Source organism: Clinocottus analis, unplaced genomic scaffold (genome assembly GCF_023055335.1).
Source record: "Clinocottus analis isolate CAN_PGR_092001 unplaced genomic scaffold, fCliAna1.0.p SCAF_11, whole genome shotgun sequence".
NCBI classification, from domain to species: domain Eukaryota; kingdom Metazoa; phylum Chordata; class Actinopteri; order Perciformes; family Cottidae; genus Clinocottus; species Clinocottus analis.
The window spans coordinates 7072299-7090419 of record NW_027175832.1 but is presented as its reverse complement, the minus strand read 5'-3'; the positions used below and the strand labels follow the sequence as shown (position 1 = coordinate 7090419).

The 18121-nt window shown below is 39.0% G+C and overlaps 1 protein-coding gene across 2 annotated transcripts in view; it reads right to left on the bottom strand.

Moving 5' to 3' along the window:
* The window catches only part of LOC137781925 (netrin-G1-like), a 55002-nt gene that overhangs the window by 30760 nt on the left and 6121 nt on the right, over positions 1-18121 (bottom strand). The gene's annotated exons all lie outside the window — the stretch shown is intronic.

The following is an 18121-nucleotide window of genomic DNA, read 5'->3' as shown; positions in this document are numbered from 1 at the left end:
AAAGGCAGTTTTCCAATTTTACATGAAGTGGCATGTACGGTATTTACTTTCCCTTAAAAAAGCCCTCCATAGTGAAATGCTTTCAAACAGCTCATCGAAGGTGGAATGATGGAGACGAAGCAAAGGTGAAGACCTTTCATTGGATTTCCTGTGGTGCTTATTTAACAACAAAAACAGTTCCTTATGAAGATCAATACCGTCTGTGGTCATTTAAGACCCAGGGCTTCAGTATTCTGCTGCGGGGCAGCTATTGAAAAACAATAACCTCTCTCAGCTTGATCCTTTGCCAGTGATCATGGCTGTGAAAGAGGGAAATAGTCTGCAGAGAATGAGAAAGAAACTAGAGTTTTGTACCAAAATGAGATATCGACCAATTGTAAAATGTGACCTGCCCTCCCAGAAGAATTGCCGCCATGAAAGTATAATTTAGCATGGATTATATTTAAAGGTAAAGGTTATATTGTAATTTTGAATAGTATGATGAAAGCAGCTTGCTGATGTGCATAGACATGCATTTTATTATGATTACTAATGGGAGTACCATTTCACAGAAAATTATATATATATATATATATATATATATATATATATATATATATATATATATATATATATATATATAACTGTATGATAATATCTGCATGGCATATCATTATTATGCCATGCAACTTTATTTTGTTATGCTATATAAATCATAATAACCCTGATGATGTCATGCTGATGTCAAGCTCAACCTGAGCTACACATTTTTAACAAAATCTAACTGGGAAAAAACTGGGATTATATGATATAGTCCAATATTTTTTTGTCTCAACCCCACACACAATGTTTTTTATGTATTTTTTCAAATTCTGCTCTCGGTTTTAGGGGATCACCATGAGGTCACGTCAGTCTTCACGTATTGGCATTACATACAATGGCTGAAGGGCTTCTCATGGCCTGTCTCTTCTTGGTATGGCTGACATCTCTATTGCCACCACGGCTGCTGTGTAACGGAGCCCAGCTGGTTTCTATCGGTGCTATATTATCTGTCCAGGGGCAGTGGCTTAGTGCAAGGAGGCCTGAGCAGCAAGTCTGTGGCTGGTCACATCTAATGATGTCCTGATCTCTGCAGCCTAAAAGGTCAATCCAATATGAGGGTGTCACACAAGAACACGGGACAAAGAGAACGGGCGAGACAGAGACTTGAGCTGGGAATGTGCATCCAAATGTCATTCACCGGAATATAAAGCATGAGGGACATTACGGCTGTCAGATTGTCACGAAGGCTCAGTGGATGTTTAAATGTAATTTCACGGCTGTGTTCGATAGTTTAAAGGTTTCCATTATAGTCAATAAGGAACTGTGACAGAACCAACAACACAAACAAAATATATCTGTTGGACACTGATTATATCAATAGGATCTTTGAGGTATTGACACAGAAATGTACTAAAAGTACAGCAATTTATATTTTCTCCTCTAAATGACAACATACCACCTCCAAGTTTGTGTGTGTATATATATATATATATATATATATATATATATATATATATATATATATATATATATATATATATATATATATATATATATATGTATGTATATATATATATATGTATATGTATATATGTATGTTAGGGCTGGGCAAGTTAACGTGTTATGGTAAGCAACAAATTGAACATTGACAGGAGGAGTGGCTTGTCCCTAACAGGGACCCTTACTACTGAGCAGTACCTGTTCAGAAAAAGAAAACAGATTAATATACTATATATGTATGTATGTTAACTTGCTGTTGCTCCAGAGTGCCTGTTGTATTGTTCTGATAACATTAAAATAAAATCATGCAATACACTAGTTTTTACTTCATTATTGAATTATATATATATATATATATATATATATATATATATATATATATATATATATATATATATATATATATATGAATATATCTATATATCTATATCTATCTATCTATCTATCTATCTACCTATCTATCTATCTATCTATCTATCTATCTATCTATCTATCTATATATATATATATATATATATATATATATATATATATATATATATATATAGGCACACACACATGCACACATGTGGTGCAAAGCAGATGTTTAATTGAGTGACATATGGCCTGAGAGACTGACACAGCTCAACCTCTCGTTGATGTGCCTTTTGACACGAGATGGGACTCGGGAGATAAATTCTCTGGCCAACGACAGCTCCAGTTGAAGGATGTGTGCAGGCAATCCAACCAATCAGTTTAGTTGACAGATTTCTGGACTTGAAGCTCAGATCACAGATTGAACTCACCACAGTTTTCCACTCGAGCCCTCTTTTTTAAGGCAAGCTTGTTATTTCACCATTGTGACATTTTTTAGTTTGATATGTTCCCACTGCTTTTGTTTCTCTGTAAGTGACTTTGAGACTCACATTTTTGCGCTGAAAATGCTTTTAAAAATGTATTTGGTTTGACTTTATGTGCACCCTTTTTCAGGAAAAAGAACAATACACATTGTGCTATCGGTAATCAAAAGGAGGCCCACAGCATATAAAGAGATGATTCATAACATACATTTATAAGTAGTTCTGTTGGAAGCACGAAAGGTATAACGATGCCAAGTATAAAGTGCAGTTTGTCAGCAATCATAACTGTGGGTCAATTAGATGACTCAGTACATTTTGACTAGTTCTTTATTTGCCAGAGTTTCCACAAACCTTCTCTCCCCCATAAAATCTGTACATACACAAACTGCACTCCTGCATTGATAATCATTGAGACTGTGTATGCACACATGCACACAGGATGAGATTGTTTAAGATTAAAATGAATGGCAGGTGTTTCAGGAATCTTAAGTAGACGATGATAACAATGAGGATCGACTGCACATCCATCCTCTTTCATTCTTTATTACTCTTTTACCCCATAAGGTTATTACAACTGCAGCTTTGCAGAAATTGCATTTTCTTACCAACCTAATGTGGTGGTAATTCAATCTTAAATTAAAATGCATGACTAAAATGCTAGGATACTACAATTCTGAAAATAAAGAAAACATTCTAAGTTTCATTTTAATTATTAAAGATCTTAGACTTCCCCTTAATTTCTACTTAAATATGGTAATTTTGACACGTACATGCTGATACAATTGCTGAGCTTGAGCAACTCGTTGGCACATTTGTACCATCAAGTTTGATATTTTCCACATTATATAAACCATTTCTTCTGGAGATATCGCCTCACGGGAACCCAAGTCACTTCTCACGTCACAGTTCAAAGCGGATCTAAGATTTGTTAAATAGATTATGGGAAGACCTTTGCTCCATCAATTCTGACATGGAGAACATTCAACGCGTTGTAGCTGAGTTTATTCGCTCCTGTGACGACCCCTCTTTTCCACTAGGGGTGTGTTTCAGGACGTTGGTCAGTGGATGAGTCTGGTTTGGTTGAAGTGTAAAGACTCTCACACACTGAACATCTCTCGTCCTCGGCTGTCAGTGATTGTAAGTGATTGTAAGTGATTCCACTTACTTTTTGTTGGTGTCATTTATAAAGTTAGCTTAAAAATGACTTGACAATTGAATGAAAACACGTCTACTGTGAAACATACGGTACTATAACATTAACGGGGGACGTGTGTGCAGTTTACTTCTTTGTGCTGAGTAACTTCCTGGCCGCAGAGCCCCTGTGTCTGTGAGAGAAGTCATTCCCACTGGACTCGAGGTGTTGCTGGATTAATCAGCCCATCATCCTGCTCGGCCTTACACCTCCCAACCTGCCGCATGACACCCACAGACCTGTCGTTGGCTCAAACCCCCTCCATCACACCTCCGGATGCCCATCCTCATTCACGGGGCGCACCAGAGGAGAATTTGACAAATGACAGCTTGGTGCTATCACTCGTCTGTGATTCAGTGTTCAGGGAGTTGATCCAGGACAACACAAATGACGTTTATTTGAGCCGAAGCACCACAAGTCCATTTTAAGACCACAATAAAAACCTCAACCTTTGAACAGTGCAAAAAAAAAAGAAAAAAAGAAGCAAGCTCTCTATTGCCCTGCACTCACACATAACTGAGGATGATAGGTTCGTGGTGATGCACAGAAGCCATTTCAAAAAAAAAAAGATGATATCAAGGTAGATCTCGTTTGGCTTTTTTAGAAGAGGGAATGCTCAAGTGTACAGCAAACACAGGGATGGGTGTTGATCCTTTCAGGGCTCCGGTATAAGCCCTGACGGAAGAGACAGCTGAGATGAGCCATGGTGAGATATTGGGAGAGTCAGAGCTTTGGCAGAAACTCAATAGAGCTTTAATGACCTGCAGTCAGGGCCAGCAGTGGCTCACAACAGAGCCAGGCTTTTCATTCTTCTGACCTTCAGAGGAATGAAGGGCAGGAGGATTGCTCAGCTGACCTGTGAGTGCACCATCATATCACATCTGTGGTTCAAGGGTTATGAACGTCTGAGACCTGACAAGAGATATTGGCAAATCAATATCATGCATGTGCAGGCTGAAAACACGAGTGTGCACTTTCCTACCGTTCTAGGCAACCATTAGCTTACACTCATTTCTGTATATTGTGAACATAAATTAGCCCAAACTCGCTTGAGTAATGTAGCCAAGCTGGCTCATACACTATTACCAGCAATAAACCTTAACTTTAATTTATATATAACCTATGTAATCAATGTATATGTAGCCACGTAATCATGAGCCCGGCAGGTTATGTAGCATAAAGAAAATAAAGATTGACAAAAATCACAGCACTTTCACCCATTAGGCTTCTATTCGTGTCTTTTGTAAAAAAACGAATGTCAACGTTTTGATGGTACATTGAATCCAGTGAATGCGGGTTTTGAATTGTGACAAGCAGGAATAAAACATATGAGAATTAAACATTTATCTTTTTTTTTTTTTACATTTTATCTTGTGAGATCTTGGATACGTTAAACTTTTCAAGCCTCTGAAAACTAAAACAACCAGAGGAGGAAAACACACACTCGTTAAACTACTCATAAAATGTTGGCGCTAAAGATGTCAGTACATCCCAACTTTAGTCTCTCGTAAGGGTCCAACTTTGACCTTGCTGTGATTTATCATCATATCAAATGCTAAGTTTGTGATTCTTGTGAAGTAAAACTTGTGTAGTGTGTAAATGACCCATGTGAGTGCAACATAAAAACACATCTAGTGGTTCAGTAAACCGCACATCAGAGGGTGCAGAGGTGATGGCAGTGACTGCTATCGGCGCCGATGTATGATCAAAACAAAATCGCAAACTTCTCCCGATGCTCGTGTTTAGCTATGTCACATGCTAAGTCCTCTGCCTTTTGGAACGTAGCCCTCGCCGAAGCGGTCACATTCAGGACCCGAGTACAGCCAGTCTGGGCTTTTGAAGTGGGCTGCTTAGCAAATTAGCCGCGCCGCGATCCAGCGTCGATTGGGATTCACAGGGCGTCGGTAGACGAGGGGAAACACATTAATTAACACCTGGCTTCATTATCTGTCCCACTGGGGTAAATTTAACAGCGCCTAATTATCATGGGGCAGGGCGGTGGACCTTCATGTGTGTGTCTACAAGATCCTCGGAGAACTGAATCAAAGCCACGTTTATATGTGTATTTGTTGTTTCTGTGTATTTGTGTGTATTAGTGTGTGTGTGGCTGCAGGTCTCTTCATGTGTGAGCCTGGTTATATGCAGGATTAGATTCCCTCTGATGTCAGGATTCAATAAAACGCTTTAACATTGCTATAATAAGAGGATGTTTAATTCTCTTTGCTTCATCTCTGCCTCTCTTTGCGGCGCTCTGTATTCCAAAGCAGCCTCTGGATGAAACGCTGCCTGCTTGTGCGGCAAAAAAATGATATCTCTCTCTTGTTAAGATACTTTAGAGAGAATACTTAACACGGGCAGATATGTGTGTACAATAAACACATCAGATGAATTTTACAAGCATCTCTTTTGATCCTGTAGAGATAGAGCATGGCACTGACAATGCCAGGGTTGTAGGTGTGTGTCTCATTGGCTTTAGCTGAGCAAGAGAGTGTTCCCTCCATGCCTTTACACATGCCTCGGCTCCTGCCTTTCCTACAGCAGTCACTGTCATCAGGCTGAAGCCGGCCACCTGTTAGCTTAGTTTATTTATTTGGAAGATAATAAGATATTACATTGATTTTTCTTTACCAGGGTTATGTCCTTGTATGTGCAGTGTGTCTTAACCTTGGTGATGCTTGTTTGGGATTTTCCTTTTTTCTTGCTACATTGTGGTCATTGGCGATCTTGGCTGAAGCGGTCGAAGCTCTTTGTGTGTTTGGCCAAACACTTGGTTCGTAAAGGGAGCCGAGAATTCATCCCTGGTGGAAGAGTTTCTCACCTAGAAATATCGCTATCATTCAAATGTTTGTTGTGTTCTTGTTGGGAACAGGTTTCAGTGGGAATTAACCTCACTGGTTTACCTAACTCCTGCACAATGGTCTAGTCCAAAAGAGGTTGGAGCCAGGAGCCAGAATGCACTTCGGCGATGGACTCTGAGTCAGGCCTGTGCAGCATTCATCACTGGCGATCGCTGCATAATGCATGACAGTTGGATATGTGTCTGACTTGATGGCCACAGTTTTTAGAGTCAGGCGTTCTGCACAGACTGCGAGACGCATGGCATGATGGGAATAGCCTGCCAGCTCATCAAAGAGCTGATTGGCTTTTCAGTTTTGACAAACAACACATTTTATAGAAAATAAATTAAAATTTTCTCTGTAATTGTAATATTCAATTCTAGAAAATTTGAATTTCTTTTCTTGGTCTCATTATCTGTGTGCAAACACATCTTGTGTGTTTGATATTAAGAATAAAATAAAAAAAGACACAGGATAGAATACAATGCCAGAAATGCGTACATTTCTTGTTTTTAAAATTCAAATTAATTTTGTCATTTAAACATTTAAACTCATCCTGCATGTTAACCCATCCTTTAAGATAGATATATACTTTATTAATCCCCAAGGGGAAATTAGTTGTCAAAGTAGCAGCTGACAGATACGACAATGAAAATAACAGGGATGAAAGATATATACAAACACACACACACACACACACACACACAATAATAAAAATATAGCTGCAGTGGGGCAGCCGGGGAGGCCTTGATTTGTTATGTTATATTATTGTATGTATGTATATTTTTAAATATTATTTTGTATATTATTTTGTATATTATTTCCACATATTTACAAACAAATCACAACAAGATCTGCACCACTCAGGTATCTAAAAAGCATGCAAATATGTATGTTACTTCCTGCATAATCCTTGAAAGCCGTTGGAAACTGTTTGCTTTGACCACAGCTTTGACAACACCCCCTGCTGCTGCCGCCTGATGCCCACTTTCCAGGCACGAACGAGCCTATTGACTGTGGGGAAATTGGTTGTTGGGAGCAGCTTGCGTTGAGTCTGCGTCATTTCAGTTATTTTTGCAGCATATTTGCTCCTTGTTAATGTTTCCGGACACTTTTCTTCCTCTCCTTTTGTTTCTATGTGATGTTTGGTTCATAAAACCTCCACCTTTGTTGACTCAACTCTTCTGCCTCCGGAGTCATTCTTCAATTCAACATACTTTTTTTCCACTCACTCCCAGTACCGGACAGCCACACTAAAATCCTTAATTTGTGTAGCAATGCTGCATCGTGTGACACAACATTACACTTGTGCACATGTAGTGCATGGCCAGTTTATTTTAGAGGCGGAGACGCCTCGCAACACTAAAATGCATCGCGACGAAACACAAACCATGGCGGTGCAGCGACGGAGCATAATGTGTTTGCTTTCATTTCAGCTCAGTCTTTTCTGTGTTTTGTTGTCATTCACGGTCATAGTAGTTTCTCATCTCTCTTCTGATCATTGTCTTTTTCACCAAAGTACAGATAAGCCATTCGAATGATCCGCAGTCTACTAAGTTGTTGCTTCTTTCGGGAAATGCAGTGACTTAAACCACGTAAACGTAGAAGAGCTTCGCGTTGAGAAAAGTCTGCGAGTTGCATGCCAAATTCATCCAGTGAAAATCAAAGCACAGGAGTAATGCTTATAAGATGCAGTGATATAGAACAACCGTCCCCAACCACCAGGTACCGGTCCATGGGTCCCTTAGTAGCGGGCCGCACAGAAAGAATGAATAAACTCTGTCGGTGTTCTGGACTAAAATCAAGCCAGAATATTCTAAGATCACAAAAAGTCCTGAAAACTCTGCCTCCGTTTCCAACATCCTGTCTTTGTGACGCGAGTTTAAGTGACAGAGTAGACTGGACTAAAGATTTAAATTGTGCACTTTGTAGTTGTCTTTATGCCAGTTGTATAATTTTATGACATCATATTTGTCGCCCACACCATGAAGGCCGGTCCGAAAAAATATTGTCTTACGAAACCGGTCCGTGGTGCAAAAAAAGTTGTGGACCGCTGATGTAGAAGACTGAGGATGCAATACATTGAGATGCATTTGAATTGGAAGGCCATTTCAAATTCACACCTCTAATTTATTCCCTCACATACATGCCATGTGTTTGTCACGTACACAACAAATATGGGGTACTAAGTGTGTTACAATTATTGTTTTCACACAAAGACTACTAAACTATCAATAATTATGACACAATAGCATAAAAATGCATTGTATGTTCATTATGTAAAGCAGATGTGTTCTATTCACTCTCATTTATGACCTATTTCCTATTGACATAAACACTTTACATCCACAATAGCATCATGTGCAATGTCACATGTGAAAGCGTTATTTTTTTGTCGATAGAGATGGCTCAGTCCTTAGCATAGGAAGCTGACCTTTGCTTAGTAAGCAGACTCCCGTGTGTACTAGATCTGGATTGGCATTGATCACATGGAGAGTAATGATATATTATGCACCCCAGCCTTAATTACACAAACACAACTTTCTTGAGTCTTCTTTTTGGCTCCTAATAGGCCAAACAGATAAATGAAAGTGTAATCCATTTGTTAACCCCGAATGCCTCCTTCCTAACAACAAAAATAAAATTAAAAAAAAGTATTCTCCAATCATTTCATTATTGATTTTGACTCTCGCTAGTTTCATATAAGCAGCTTTAAAATACACCAGTCTGCTGCTGAGAGATTCTAAGTGCCCTCTCAGTAAGAAGAATATCAGAGGACACACTTTCACAATGAGATTCAGGGGTCATCGCAGAGAAACTGATAGAAAACCGGGATGAAATTGAGAGAGAGAAAGAAAGAACAAGAGACAGCGAGAGTGAAATTGCGGCATTGTTCATCAGTGTGTTAGCTCATAGTGTGTCAACTCGTGCTCCATCTTTTCAATCTGCATAGTTATTAGAGGCTTTTATTAATTTGAAATGCCAAAGTGAGGAATAAAGCATTACTGAAATGTCACCCTTTCACTGAGCATGATAAAATCCCACCAGTCACTTTTGGAGCTGGGCATTCTTCCCATCTGCACTTTCATCCCTGCCTCTCTCCCGAACTACAGAACGGCCTCTTTAAGTCTTTCTCAGAGATCGATACGGCTTGACAACATGATGACTGCGTTTCCTAAGGGGAGGTGGGTCACAACAGTTGCCTGCCACCTCGCCACGATTTCTCTATTTCAAGTCTTGCCCCTTCGACTCAGCTCATGATTTCTCAAAATATATATATACTTATAAAAAAAGAAAGAATACAAAACCATAAAAATCTGCCATTGTTCCGACTTCTCGGGGAATTCTAAAAGGAACACGGTGCAAAGTTGAGATGCTGCACACATTGCAGTAACGACTCAAGGGTGAGTTCAACGGTTCGGGAAAGACGATTATTTGCTTTCTTTCCAAGATTGAGATGAGATCAACCTCGTGGCTGCGTGTTAGCGCTGCAGCTGGGATGAATTTAGCTTAGCTTAGCATAAAGACTGTACACAGAGGAAGGCATTAACTTGGCTCTGTCCAAAGATATCTGTTCATTGAGCATTTCTTTCATCAGCCTTTCAGAAAATATATAACGTGTTCCTGTGGTTCACCATCCATATTCTGATATAACTTAGCCTGTACGACTGTAGCACTTGCTATCAGCTTTCTCAAGACGGTTATACGATTTGTTAACATGCATAGATAGATCGTGTCCACTAAATATACTGAAGCACTGAACATAAATATTACACATTTAACCTTCCTCTTGTGTTAAGGTCGGCAGCGACACAATTTAGGTTTTAAATGCATAAAAGAACCGCGTACAATTTGTTTATTGCGTCAAAGCTTTTTGACTTTGTCAGGAACCTTTATTTCAACCACATCTATATATTTTAAAATCACTAAATTACAAAATGCTTTGGTTGAAATGATGACCTCTGTGTTGTGAGGGTCAGTTTGGACCCAGTTATAAACATCAGATTTGCTTGATTGGTTGTTGTTTGTTTGACTTTGTAAATCTATATGTGGTGTTATGACTTGTTCTGCTTTTCATTTTGTGTTTGTATTAAAGTTCAATTGCTTAGTCTTTTTCTTGAAGTAAATATACATGGGTTGAAATTGTCCTGTAACACCACGGATGTTACTCTCGTTAAAATGAAAAAATAATGAAAACACATTTATTTAAGATATGTGTTCTAATATCCCTCAATAATAATCAGGTAACACAAGAACCTTTTATTTATTTATATAATTCTCTTGAGGTTCAACTTACCATTTAAAAAAAAATTAAAATCAAGGTGTATCCTGACAATGAAAAGGCCCAGAGGCCCACACCAAAATACTAAAACATACAACAATATGTTCATGGATAAGAACATACACACATTTTAAATTTAACGTTTTTTAGTTTTTTGCAACAATGAAAAGTCAATGTGAATTTTGAAAGAGGTTTTTGAAGCAACTTCTGCCTTCACTGTGGCGCTCTACTGCTGGAGACACTGCACAGACACACACAATTGTTCCAATAGAAATCTGTACTTGTCAATTTGACATTTCTGTTCACATATGTTTTTAACTCCGCCTCGGCTTCAACTCATTGTCAAGTCTTGGCTCCAGCGCTTGAAAAGAAAGATCATTTGCACATCAAAACATTTTTGAACTTTGCCTTTACGTGTTAAAAAATAAGAGGAAAACATTGTTTAAGATTGTGATAATCTGTGTCGTAACCCTTGGCCAGTGCAAGACACACTACAGATTTGTGTAACCCGAATATCGCGTTGTGTTTTCCATTCAGGAAGAGCTTCTGCTGTGTTATGTTGAATAGGTGAACGTGTCGTTTTAACACAGCTGCATTCCCACCAAACACAGACTTTAAGGTTAAAGCTTTCAAAGCGTTTGTCTCCCAAGAGAGAACTGCTCGATGACTCGACACTTCTCAGTCTGGCCAAAATTATAGGCTGTGTATTGCGTAAGAGGAAGTCCTTCACATGCACAACAACCTTTGACAGATGGGTGAACCAAGTTGAGGTGTTTTTTTTTGGGCAGGAGCAGATAGCCAGCCTGCCAAATAGCTTTGGAGTAATTTAATTACTGTATCTTTTACAAGAATCCCATTCAGCTTGCCCAGCATAACATGAGGCCAATTGGGTGCTCAAGCATTGGAGGCTGGGAGGACTCAAAGTAGTCAATTAAATGGTGAAGGAATTCCCTTTTTATGAAGAAAAAAAAGACAGTGTGGACAGTCTTGTTATCCACTGATTTCAGAGTTGAAATGGTCACGGCAAAACTGGAGGGACAGCGAGCGCAACTGGTTTCTCATGTACTGGGGTGTAAGACAAACACGCTGATTCACCAATGAAACATTTATGCTTGCCTTTGCCAGCCAAGCAGCAAGACTGTGTTGGCATGTGAGTCTACAACAAATTAGTTCAATGTGGCTGGGACTACTGGATGAAAGGAAGCTGAGTCATAGCGCGAAGTAAGAGAATATCCTTTGAATCATTCCCGAATAGCACCTCATCTCCTGCTATTTGGGTCCCCGAGGAGGAAATGCTAATAATATTCAATTTTGTCATCCTGTTTAAAAATTCAAACCTAAAGGGAAAAAAAAGAGTATTTTTCCCGAGTAAAGTTTGTTGATCTAGAATTTTAAAAGAGTTGACAATGAGGGATGCAGTCAATTCACGTGGAAACTCCAACTACATTTAGCTGACTTTGTGTGAACATATTTTTTTTGTCTATGTTATTTAAAAATCCTTATTTCAGGTAATTTTGTCAAGACCAACTTTCTTTTTTTCTTCCGCAGGAAGTAAACAGTGAGACTTCCTAAAGAGAGCTCTAAAGAGAAGGCTGGTCTCTCAAATGATACAATATGACCTTTGGAGTGATACAATGTTTAGTTTTCAATCAGCTACCTCATAGCATGTGAAGCTGCCAAAAGACCAAATCTGCATTTTTAAAATATTGCAATATTCAATTCAATTAACAATATTCACAAGATGCCCTAAACAAAGCAAAGTGGATGTACGACACATGTACAGATCTGGTTCATCATCCATCTATCATTGTTTTTTTTTCTAGACAATTCAAACAATAATCCCACTTCTACGAAAATATGAGTGGGATATGAAATGTAATGTTTCTGCTCGTTTTTCTTGAAAAAAAAAGAAAAATCAGGAGCTGTCTTCTAATGGTGCCACGACTCCAAAACACTGTGAGGAAAAACAAATTGATGTTGGTTTTACCATGCCATGATGAAAAAATGTCTTCCGTTATTTTTGCCCCATTTGAACTAAATGTGCCTCGACCCCAGCGGCGTTGAATGGAAACATATGAAACACGTTTCACTGCATCATCAGCAAACAGAACATCCCATTCTACACAGGTTTGACAGTCTGCCACGCAGCTTGGTTTAATCATACGTCCGTGAAAGTCGCAAATACAATATACAATTGTACAATCTGTTCAACGGAATGAACTGTTTATAAATAAATATCTCTTATTATGGCTAATTGAGAATTTGAATAGGCAAGATAATGTACTCTATATGTATGTCAGCCTCACTTTGTATTAGCAAAAGGAAACCAGCTGTTATTATTATTTGTGATAAGAATGCAATTATATTCCGACATATACCTGCATAACATATTCCAAACTGGCTTTTCAAGTATTATGTCTGCTTAGACTTTTTTTTTCAAGAATGCATGCATATATGGGCTCTACTTAAGACGGCAAACATGCATTCAATCGTTAAGCTGTTAAGCTGTTCAGAAAGTCTCTGTTTAGTCAAACCACAAAGCCCATCACTTTCTTATATGCTCATGCATAATTCATCTTTGCTTATATTTACAACCCTCTAAGAATGAACATGTCACAGATCCCAGGGAAGGATGCCAACATATCTCTAGCTGTCAGGCGCTCGCCTCGTATGGCGCATCCTACCCCCACATGTTCAAACAAGGCATTGATATTATGCATCATCAGCTGACAGAAAACAAGGGACAGGGAAATTAAAAAGCCAGGAGACAAAAGAGGTGGCAGGCGAGTGAAAGAATAAATGATGACTCCCCCCCCTCCCCTCTCTTCTGGAGTCAGGGGACATGTTGCATGTCATCTTGGTGTCTTGGTACGCAGTGGTGCGGTGATGATGTGCTGGGCAGAGCCAGTTCAGAACACAGTCAAGGGCACAGAGTTGACAGGAAGCTAAACGCTCCAACTGTTTCCTGTCCCCAAACAAATAAAAGAAGGAAGGGTAGAGGGATCAAAGATGCAGGTTCAGTTATTACACCTCACTTTTAATATAGCGAGGGGACTCAAACCTGTATCCTAAAAGTGCACGTGACCAGATTGCAATATCAGATATATTTGATATCAATGTCGATCACATAGCATTTTAAAGGTTTTGTTGCCTTTTCTGCTCTTTGGACAGACAGCTTGGAGGCAGGGGAGAGAAAGAGGGGATGACGTAGACCAAAGGTAACCAGTAAATATAAATTAAACACATCCGCAAGTATAGCAAGTATAGTAAAAAAGCAGACTAATAATTACCAACTAATTATGATTAACATGATCAATATGATCAGCAAACAGTTGCATCCAGCTGACACAGCACAATGGGAACGGGTTGTGCTTCTGACTATCCATTGAATGTAAGTCCAATATTCACTCTCCTTTATGCTCCACCAGCTCCAGAGGGAACCAACACGGTAAACTCTTAGTAAAGTAAGCCTGAATCGTAACTCGTCGAAAACAATCTTGGGCTGCAATTACCGGGATCTGATTCTACAAATAGTTTAATTATAATAAGGCTAATGTGTTTACACAACTGTGTGGAAATACCAGGTTTAAACTAAATTAATGGACATATAAAATAGCACCTTCCAGTAGTAATTTTTTTACATTGTTAATATAAACAAAGTATTAGGGCAGCTTTACGGTGACGGAGAGATTGTGTTCTTGGTTAATGTTAAAAAAGTCCTTAATGACTAGACACACAATATGAAACACATTTTCAGTATTTAACCTAAACCCTGATGTCTTATTGGCTTCAATGTGGGATAAAGCTCGGTGATAATTCAATATAATAATGTATTATCTTATAGTGGAATTATATCGTGATAATAAATTGATAATAACCACACACTTATAAAACAAAACTTGTAATTTTGCTCCAAAGTTCCTAGTTAAATGAGAAAATACTCTTCTTTTGTCAAGTGTTTGCTTAACACAGGCGTGTACGGCCCCATGTGGTTATTTCATAAAACCTATCTTTTGAATCAACCAGAAAACATGCTCTGTTGTGATGTAAGTCTATCAAGATATGAAAGGTTTACAATGTGATAGAGCATCTTTGGCAAACCACCCACTTTAGATAGGATACAAACTGTTGTCTTAATCCAGGCTTTAATTACATTTCCTCCGAAAAGTAACTGGCAAAACCAGTTAGTAGCATTTAAACATATTGTGTAGGAGATAGCGTTGAAGCGCTAGCCGACCCGCTAGCAGACACACTATTTCTGTCAATGACCTCCCACTGAATGAAGCAACGGTTCCTTTCCTTTCTCTTGTCTATAATCAATTCATTTTAAGTCTATTACAGGAATTCTTGTGGGCATGTAAGACACAGATTAAAAGTTCACAATGACCCGTCATTGCCAGCAAAGATAAGTCGGCTGCATTGACTGTCAATAACGTGGCAGTCTCCGAGCGGCTTAGTGGGAGCTCTCGTCTCGTCTTCCGTCCTAAGCCTCAGAGGGGGCCGTGTGGTGAACTGGCAGCCGCAACTCCTTTCATCCATTCTATAAAGTTCAGATGAATTACAAGAATCCACCCAGTTCGACTCAGAGTTTCTGGAATAAGCACCATTTCTAAATCTGTCTCTCAAATGTTTATACAATTGCCAACGTAACGCGGATGAATCAGCAGTGGCTGCAGACACGGTGGAGCGTGTGGGCCGATGACGCCGAACGCAAAAGACACATCCATTCATTTAGATCTGCTGCCAGATCACTGTACATGTTGTTGGAGCGCAGAATGTCTCTCAAATGTGGATTTTGCCTGCCACATTTCATACCACTGTGTGAAAAGTTCTCTAATGAGCTGGGTGCTAATCCAAACACTACTCCACCATGGCAGTCTCAGTTAGAAATGCTTGTCAGGGTGGTCTGCTTAACAAAACAGAATGTATTTACCCAGCAGATTCAGATTGTGAAAATTTTAAGATGCTGCGGCAGCCATCTGCCAAACGCTTATTCCACATGTTGTGGAATAAACAAGCCCGTGCCCATTACTTGGCAATCACAAAGGATTTGGTTTAGCTCTGAATTGCATACAAATTAAACCTCCTCTCTGAAAAGAAGACGATTTAATGTCCTGCTACTTTTGTGGATTGCCATTAAATCCATCAAAGCCAACCTGATTTGGATTTAAGAGGCGGAGAAGTGCTGAAATGAAATGCACACTTGTGTCTGTTAACCATATCAAAAATAATAATGGGAGGTTTCAGATGCAGACGTTCAGCTGGCGTTCCTTGCATTAACAACTATTGGTCATTAGGGTGGGTGTGGTCTCCTCTACAATCATTTAAATGGCTCCAATTGGATCATTTGTATTATCTATACAATCCATGAAAATGCGGAATATAAAAAAAAATAATGTCTCAATTTGTTACAACAAAATGTATGACATATTTTACAAATCAGGTAAAGTAATGGCAATTATTCCAGCCTTTCTCTTAAATTACAGCATATGCATTTTAATGTTTTCGCTTGCACATGTCGTCTTAGTTGAAAAAGAGCTGAAAACATTGTTGAGTGATAGTGAGTGACAATGCCACAGTGCACCACAGGAGAACAGCCTTAATACCAACACATTGCGAAGAACCCCTGAAGGCCTGCAGCTAAAAATATAAACAGGGCTAACTCCCTGATGCAGAGCACCTGTCCCAGACACGGTTTATTCTGGACTCCTTTATCTATTCCAGAGAAAACAGACCGAGTAATAGAATCAAAAACCAAAAGGATTTACTATTTTATCCAAAAGATAAACAACCTCAAACTTTAATGGAAAAATGATCCACTCTTGAATGATTAATGCACTTTTCATGAGCAAAAGAAAAAAAAACATCCTTGAGCAACAAAGATGGGAAGTAAAGCACGAGGCAGAGAGAAGGGACGGGGAATGAGCCGTCCAGGATTCTTTGACCATCGGCTACGAGGGAAAGCAACTCCTGGGGAAAGTGATTAGACGAGGCTCACTGCAAGCAACTTGGTGATTGACTAAAAGAGCTCATTTGCATGCTGCTCTCATCTCCGACAAACTCTCAGGAAGCACCGGTGGATAAGGTCACCAGTGTCAGTCTGCCTTTGTGCCAGCCGAGAATGTAAACACATCAAACGCGCAACAGCCGTTTAAGCGAGTGCTGGAGGAGGCTGTGTATTTGATCATCTGGACAATGATGACCTCAGATTCATGTCAGAGGTGATCCTGGCATCCAGACAGTCAGATATAGAGATGTCAGAACAGCCGCATGAGCATAACCTTTTCGTCAAGTCAAGGCAAATGTTATATTCCATAACACCTATGTCTGATTATGGCAGTCGGATAATCTTTCCCTAAAATGCAAAGTGTGTGATTGGAATTATAATGTTGTTTGTTGTTATGACTGCACGATATGATGCGCTTTTTTGGGGGGTGATTAATCAAATCACATTTTATTATTTGATATGATTTGGTGGTTCCAAGAGGTAAGATCATTTTGTCCAAAAGTCTGAAAAAAATGAAGTCCAGCATATTTTAAAAAATGAGACAATCAATCGTCATAAAGTGAATCTTTTAGGCTGAATTAAGGCCCTGCATTGCCATGGGCAAAATGGTAACATTAATAAAGTACCATGCTAATATTGGCAATGCTGAAAATGTTGTTTAATGTTCACCATCACATTGAAGTGCATAACCATGCTAACATAGCTAATTAAAACTCTGTGCTCTGCTCTGTACACAATTATTGCAATTATTTTAGATTTTCCAGGTGGTTTTGTGGATCGCAATCAATTCACAGTTAAACAATGTTTAATAGTGACACTTGTTAACCAGAGGAGCTAACATTAGCAGAGTATGTTAGCTCATCATTTAGTAGCACTAGCACGGCTATGACACGCTAGCTACTGTAGGTATACTGAAACAACTGACCTACACAAATTAAATATTCACAAGTAGTTGTATCTATAAATTCAATATTTACATTGTGGAACAATAACTATACACCATACACGCCATATTTGTCAGGATATAGTGTATAGTTATATAACAAAGAAATACAGTCAGTATGAAGTGACACACTATGAAAATAATCATAGCAACGTGTATACTGAATATGAAATTACAACTCCAAAGAAACAGGGACAAAGTTGTGACAAAGCATCTTTAACAACAGTTTATGCAGTTAAATGAAGTACAGTCTTCCCAACTTGACTCCCTATGTCTCTGTTTTGCTCTTCATACTCGCCGTGTTATGTTAATGTTGCGTATTTAGGATAATCTACTGGGCTGATCGAGATTTCACTGTTCGTTTTGATATAAAGCTTCACAGAACGTCACACGCGACTGCCGGCCGGCTCCTTTTTCATCCTACAGTGGCATTAAATGTCCCAATGCCATCTGGAGCTGCGAGGATAAAAACTCCCCTTTTAAAGATGCCCGTTTTAATT